Source organism: Dreissena polymorpha, chromosome 9 (assembly GCF_020536995.1).
Source record: "Dreissena polymorpha isolate Duluth1 chromosome 9, UMN_Dpol_1.0, whole genome shotgun sequence".
In the NCBI taxonomy this organism is placed as follows: domain Eukaryota; kingdom Metazoa; phylum Mollusca; class Bivalvia; order Myida; family Dreissenidae; genus Dreissena; species Dreissena polymorpha.
The window spans coordinates 30,966,821-30,974,665 of NC_068363.1; the positions used below are offsets into that span (position 1 = coordinate 30,966,821).

At 33.2% G+C, this 7,845-nt stretch overlaps 1 non-coding gene across 1 annotated transcript; it reads left to right on the forward strand.

Annotated features, from left to right (window-relative positions):
* The first annotated feature begins 7,221 nt into the window (after nucleotides 1–7,221).
* On the forward strand, nucleotides 7,222–7,311 carry Trnay-gua (transfer RNA tyrosine (anticodon GUA)). Its single transcript is given in 2 exon segments — nucleotides 7,222–7,258; nucleotides 7,276–7,311. It is a non-coding gene; the product is annotated as a tRNA-Tyr (tRNA).
* The last annotated feature ends 534 nt before the right edge of the window (nucleotides 7,312–7,845 follow it).

Sequence of the window (7,845 nt, forward strand, 5' to 3'; positions counted from 1 at the left end):
GTCCCCACACCAAAGGAACAAAAACGACAACGCTCTTTCTTTGATTGTTTCAAAGGAAAATAAAATAGTGATTGTTAGAAGAAACAAAATTATTGTTTAATAAGGTAGTCAACACAAACATGTTGATGGCACTATTGTGTCAAGAGTGATCAATGCACATGTTTAATAGCTGTATAAATCAAATTGATTTTATCATATAGTTATGTCATGTAATTTGTTTGCTAGTGTTCTAAGAGTATATTTACTAACAAGTAACCTTTTCAAACATGCATCTCATTAGATATGGCATCATTCATTGTATTTCGTCCGACGCATTTGATAAGTCACAACAAAAGCTTGATATATGTGTTTTCATTTACGTTCTTGTGTTATATGTACTGTTTTTAGCGTAAACATAAATTGATAGTTAACGGATTTTCTTCACAGATATTTTTTTATTATTATTATTTCTATATCAGAATAGCTTTGAAGTGTTAGGTAATCAAGAAAACGTAAAATAAGTTGAAGCGTACCTTCTTTTAACATATCATTATTCAGTTGTTTTTTGTTTTACATATATTTTGTTTAAAATCTTGTCAGTGCGTTCTATTAAATGTAAGTTATCTGGAACCGATAACTCACTGTTTGAAACAGTGACGGAATAAAGTTAAAATGAAGTCGTGTTGTTATGCGTCATTTTGTGATTGTTCCTTCGAAATTCGCCTTCGGGATTCTTTAATATGAAAAGCAATACATAACAAGTACATATCTTGGTTTTCGGTATATTCTCATTTTGTATTCCATCGTAATCATTTAAAATACATATTCTCACTCGTGGCTTCGCCACTCCTGATACACTCGTATATATTTGTTATGATCTCTCGTGAATTAAAACCAATCATCTACAGAGACCAATAATAACCTTTCTATATGCGTACCGGTAAAATGTATAATAAAACACGTACTGTTGATGTTCATGATTAAATAAAATTAACGAAAACAAATGGTTATTTTTTATGAAGGTTGTATTGCTTAAAACTGTTACATGTTTCTTATGTGTTTATAAAACTCAGTCAAATCGATTAACAAGTTCGTGTGGTATAGCGTTTTCATTCAAAGTTATTCGCAACGATCTGAGCATGGTACATAATCATTTCTGCTTATATTTATCTATTTCGACACTTATTGTTAAGGTCCCTTGCATATATATGAAATCGCACAGAAAAGTTAAATCGAAAGTGCCAAAATGCTTTAATAAAAAATATAAATGTGGGAAAACCCGTAAATATCAGTTAGCAGGCGATGTTTCAGAACTAGAATATAGGACATCAGATGACACAAATAGAGTTACCTCGAGAGAACGATGAGTACATTAACAAATTTTTACTTCGGTAACTATAATGACCTGTTGAGGAGAAAATCTCTTTAACAGTGTTGATCTTTATCTTGCCAGTCTTCCGGGTTGGGAATTCGCCGCGGCTCAAGTAATGAGCGAAACTGTTAATTTATTTACAATTGTGGCATATATTTTGTATGCACAGTGCAAAAACGGTTCGATTTAAAATGTTGTTTTAATCATTATCCATTGTGATGTAAATATTGCGCTCCAAAAAGCACATACAAATTTGTTTTTAAGTAATATGAGTGTAGAAGGTAATAACACTTCAGAAGAATGGTATTGATTTATATAGAGGATGAAAAGTCCAACATATATATCCCAAATCATTAACTGACATTTCATATTTTTGCGTACATATTAAATGAATTAAAAAAAGTAAAATTGTGTACTTTTATTGGTAACGGTAGATGTTAAAAATGAATAATTGTTCAAATGTTATTTGATATTGTGTTGTTTTGCATGATGATTCAGCAAAAGATTATTAGGTCAACCCAAACAAACTTGAATTTCTTTCTGGGAAAACTGGACTTACTGCATGAGTGTTAAGTGTCGCCCCATATAAGCCTGTGCAGTCGTCAACGGCTATTTTGGGACGACACTTTCAGAATAGTATTTTTTGTTTAAAGGGGCCTTTTCACAGATTTTGGCATGTTTTGAAGTTTGTCATTAAATGCTTGATATTGATAAATGTAAACATTAAATTTTAAAAGCTCCAGTAAAAAATCAAAAATAAAATTTTAAAAAGAAAAAAAAGTAGCCCGCAGCAGGACTCGAACCAGTGACCCCCGGAATCCTGAAGTAAAAACACATTAGCCAACTGAGCTATCCTTCCAAGCATACAAAATGCGTATTTTATACGTTATACAGGCAATCTTCGTAGTTTCACAAATTTAAACGACAACAACAGAACTCTCCAAATTATTCAATCATTTCGCGTTGCAACGGTTTATAATGTTTAGGTTTTTAAATCGTCAAAAGATGCATATAATGGCTATATTAGACCATGGCAAATGTTCAGTAATACTTTTTCTTCCCAAATATCATAACTAAACCGAAAATTTGCGAATCTGAAACAACTTTTTTCAATTTTGTCAATTTACCAAACCGTGAAAAGATCCCTTTAAAGGAAGTTGCTTTGCAACGAAAGCAATTGCGCCAAAATCAGTATGTTTAACGTGAATTGTCACTCAGAGCGATATTCTTCAAAGTTGGTACAATTTTATTATTCATAAGATAGTGGCTGTATTTAAATGAAAGCGAGTAAGCATACTCCAATCAATAGTTCATTCAACATTTTACTTGCAACATGCATACTGGGTCTATTATTATCCAACATTTCTAAACCTATCAGGTCAAGACGAACAATAATAACGTCAAAAACACCAAGACCTGTTAAAAACGCCATTCGTACGCAAGTTTTCGGGACCTGAGTGTATACATACTAAAGCTCTATATTATCATTTTCTAGCACATGTATACGTTCTTTATGTTTTGAAAGCTATGATTTCTTTAATTTGTAATAGAAGATTTTTTTAACAATAAAAGCCATCTATATAATTTCATATTCGACCATTTTGTACGTCCGTTTATAATTGATAAGGAAAGAATATAAAGAACACATACATCTTAGTTAAAATATATAAGGTGAGTATGGAGTAAATATCAGGCTTAAAATGTTCCACGAGAAACATGTCAGCGCTCGACACCCATCTCTGTCTAAGCCTCGCATGATCTTGATTGATATTTTAAACTCACCCATTGGTTTCATGTTCGTATATAAATATTTAAAAATAATTGTGCATAGCTTTATGATTACATCCATGGCATTTATGACAATTGCAATTGAAATACATTCAAGTACATGCATGTTCATTGCAAATGCAGAACATCAACATGAACTTTTGGTTGAAAAACTTACCCTTCGTGAATGCTTTATGTGTACAGGTGTTTTCCCATTCGTAACACGAATTATGAAAGTGTGAGGTAGGGTTAAGTTCAAATGCGCTTGATAACAATAGTATTCTGGCGATCGAGTGTTATCTTATCTGAGTCATTACAGCTTCTATGGCACGAGTTGTTATCTGGTTTACTTCCTTGTCTTTATCAAACAACGAATCCCGAAATATGTAAATATGTTTGCCTATTAAAGTGATATTATAGGCATTTTTCACTGTTGAATTGAGCTGAAAAGAATTAACAGGTCAAAAGAGTAAGTTAAAATGTGGTTACTGACCAATTATCTGCATCTCATCTTGCTACCAGTTGTTTATAAAAAATATATTTTATCTGATATATTTTACGTGACCCACCCAGTCCTGTAAGCCGAAATGATCCGTTAAGCAAAATGGTGTCTTTGTGTCGTATAAACGAATCTGCACTAAAACTAAATTTAGGTTCACATTGTACATGCGTGTTCAGTTGTTAAACGAAAGTACGGTTGATATCCAAATGCATTATTTTTTTTCTTTCCGGGATATTGTTTTAGTATGTTGATGCTGCATTAATAAATATAAGTGTATATGAAGTGAAAACACCAAAAATAAACAACGGTTGCGATAGACACCTATAAACTTTTAGATGCCCATAATATCACTTTAAGAATGGTATGCATTTCGAACGCCAAATGTTTTCGTACTTCGTCTTATTAGAGTGCAATATAGTAAGCAATCGAGGCGTTTATTATTGTGTTATTATTGTGTTATGGATGCAAAAAAGAAGTTCTAGACGATTCACATTAAAATACAACAACAACATTGTTGAAAAATAACATAAATGGTTCAGCATGTCGTTTAGCAAGTTTAGTTTTTGCTGAAAACGAAAATGCATTCATGACATGCCTATGGTGTATCCATATTTGTAGTAAATCATCACATGACGAAATCGGGGAACGTCCCCTTTCGTTGGTTTTAATGTTTGATTTTATCTATCTTGATTAAATGAGCTTTTGACAATTATATAAGATGTTTGACCACCCAAACTTTAGATGGTTCTGGACAATTTAGGAAAACGACCGGCGTTCTGTTGTGTGCTTTAATATTATATTTGTCCATATCGGTATATATTTCATTGAAGATTATAACTTTAGCGTAAGATGTATGAATCATTGGACATCACGTTCACTCACATACTCAGTGCTTATTTATCCGCATAGTATTTAATGATAACGGAATATGTAACGTTAGTTTTGGCGTTCGATGTTAAGGCATCATCCGTCTTCTTTTCACTTGTACAATTTATATTTGAAACTCCATATATCATTTTCGACTATTTTTCGTTCTAATGGATTGAAAGACCATGTTCAAGTATTATCTGCAACAGTTGAACGACCATGTCAGCAAAAGATAATCTGCACGACCGTGGGACACATCAATAGCCATTTAAAGCATAAATACAACACTAGAACGATATCAACGACGTCAAATGTGTGTAATATAAAATAGTGGGGCAACAGTTAGGATGCGTTAACTTTGTGCATCAAACTTGCTTGAGCTGGTATGTTTAATGTGAAGCGAAATACAAGTTCACGCATACTCATCCGCACTATTGATGCATGTGTCTCCAATTACACAAACATATGCCATGCAGATTAATTAAGACTCCATTGCACCCGACTTCTAAGGGGAACAGCCAAGTTATATAACAATCCCTGCGCAATTAATTTATCAGGTTTGTGTACTTGCCTGCTTTCCTTTCGTGACCTTTGTCATATCGTTGGTTCCAGGTTAGTTATATGACTTTGATTTCTTTGCGTAAGATTTATAAAACACAATGCCTTGATGTTGGCTTGTTCGGACGACATTTGGGAACTCAATTTATTTATGCACGTCGACTTTAAATTCTCTTGATTGTGCAATGGCCCAACCTCCTTGGATGCTGACATATGGCTGTCCGACATTGTTTATGAATTGAATGCATTTTGAATGTCTAATAACTTCTTCTGTCTTTCAAGACCATTTTTTACGGAGAAGACTGTCGTGATGCCGTCTGTATCTTTTTGGAGTAGTGACACACACAATTGACAGTCCACTGACAACTTTCAAAGATTGGGACTTAATTCTAAATATACAACATTTTAGTACAGTCTTACTGTCCTTCATAATTATAGCGTTTGGTTACATGTCATGTAATAATATGGTGTGGGTAAAAACAATAAGAATATAATTGGTATATAAAATTGTATATACACATCGATATTCAAAGAGGTTGTGCAAACAATATACCGTGCAGTTTCTTCGTGCAAGTGACAGATACACGAAGAATAAGTGTGTTTACTTTGCTTATATAAAAACACACACCAGCAATTGAAAAGTTGAGAGTAAATAGATTTATTCTGAAAACTATTAGTCATTATGTTAAACGTATTCAAAGTCATATAAAGTGTTGTAAATATAAAATAGATCAGAGCGTGACGTTAAACAATGTAACGTCTCCAGTTATACCCCAGTTGGTACAGCGGAGGACAGTATTGGCATGAACAAGTGCTTTTCTTTGGTCGCTGGTTCGAATCCGGCTCGCGGGAACTACATTTTATACTTTAGTGTCACTTTTTTGTATTAACGTACCAAAAATAAAAAGACGAAGTGTCGACACAACTGTATCATTTACCTGCAATTTGAATGCATTCGCTGAAGAATCCCGTTAAAGCCATCGCCTACGTATAGACAAATCCAATCATGCTTGACAACTAAACTCAACTTAACTCAACTCAATGTATTCAATAATAAAGCCTCCGGCCCATAATATATAGGCAACAATACAAAATCATTTACAGTACCATAATCTTAAAAAAAACATATTATTATTGATTATGTCAGAAGAGGATGTATAAAACATGTTTCATTTTCATTAATGCGAGTTACTTGTAAAAGTTAACCTTGCAGTGAAAAGTGCTCAGCTTTTATTATTATGCGCCTAGCTTATAGTATGCGCCAATTAGTAAAACAGCAATAACACACATGATGTATATACCGAGACCGTCATGCTTTAAAATATATCCATGTTGGCCTGCTTGGATCTTTATATCATGAACATTTACAATAAAAACCCTTAATATCAGTACACAAGTTGTTTGTTTCCTAAACCGATCCTAATTTGTTGATGCCTACTCAAAATTAAATGTAGTGTTTGGTTTAATTCATTGTTGAATTTGTTATCGTGTGCGGTACATTTGAGTGTGCTCGTTTACATAAGTGAAACATGTAATGGAATAGTTAAAGATTTGGAAGGTTTGTGTCATTGAATATCCTTATTAAACGATGAAACAGATCATGAATGGTTCACACATTTACACTAAATGAAACGTTAATATGGCCGCCGTTCCTGAACTTTTTTGGAGACATATTTTAAAATAACTTGTTCTTCCAAAGGTTCGCCAGAAGGTTATATAGAATTAAACACATACCAAAGTTCCATATATAAATTAACGCACGTTCAAGAAAGCACATACGCAAACTCACTAGCGAACGTAAACCGCTGTAGTTGGAATGTGATGACGCTCATTAAAATGCAATCGAGTGAAACAATAACTGTTTGCATCACTTCGCTTAAAATGACGAATGAGAATAAATGAAGCGACTCGATAGTTTCTTTTTTGTAAATAATACTTAATAATAAATACAATTCTGTACTTGTTTTTCACAATTGAATACTAACCGAACCAAACAAGGGGAGGCTAAACTTGCGATTAGATTTCGTAGTAAAACAAGAGTTAACAATTCAATAAAACGCTCAGTCGGAAATGATGAATAGCTTTCATGTGCATATCATATTCCGTAAGGCGCATTGCAATGTTCGGTTCGGGACATTTTGAACGTACGTTATCGATCACGTCTTGTTTAACGTATCCCGTGATAGCTCAGTTGGTAGAGCGGAGGACTGTAGTGGTTTCAGAAACTGTAATCCTTAGGTCGCTGGTTCAATTCCTGCTCGCGGGACGCATTTTTTAAATCCTATTCCCAATTACGTACAGAAGAACTTTAACTGTATGTTATCACGTAACCATAAACATGCATACAAGAATATCGTAATATTTAATAACAATAAATTAATAAATGTGTAAACTCACTTTCATTTATGTAATAATTGCGCATTAGTATGTTAAAATCTTATCATCCAGTGGTAATCGCAGTTAAGTAGTATCCTTATGACACTGAATAATATGTAACTGCATTGAAATCTGAAGGTATTTTTCGCTCAGCCGAGAAAAGACATAGCATATGATATAAAAATCGTACTCTGATTGGAATATAAGATTGGTACGCCTTACTATTGAATGCTATGGATTTAACAGCAAACTTGCATTAACATACTTCATCGATTTCATGTTGATTTAATGAGGCGCAGTATATAAAAAAGCGAAATAAACAAATACAATATTTATTTCATGCTTTCTGATGGTATATAGTGAAATGTCAGTGAAATAAAACTGATATTTCACTGTTTTAAACAATGAAAAATAACAGTGAACA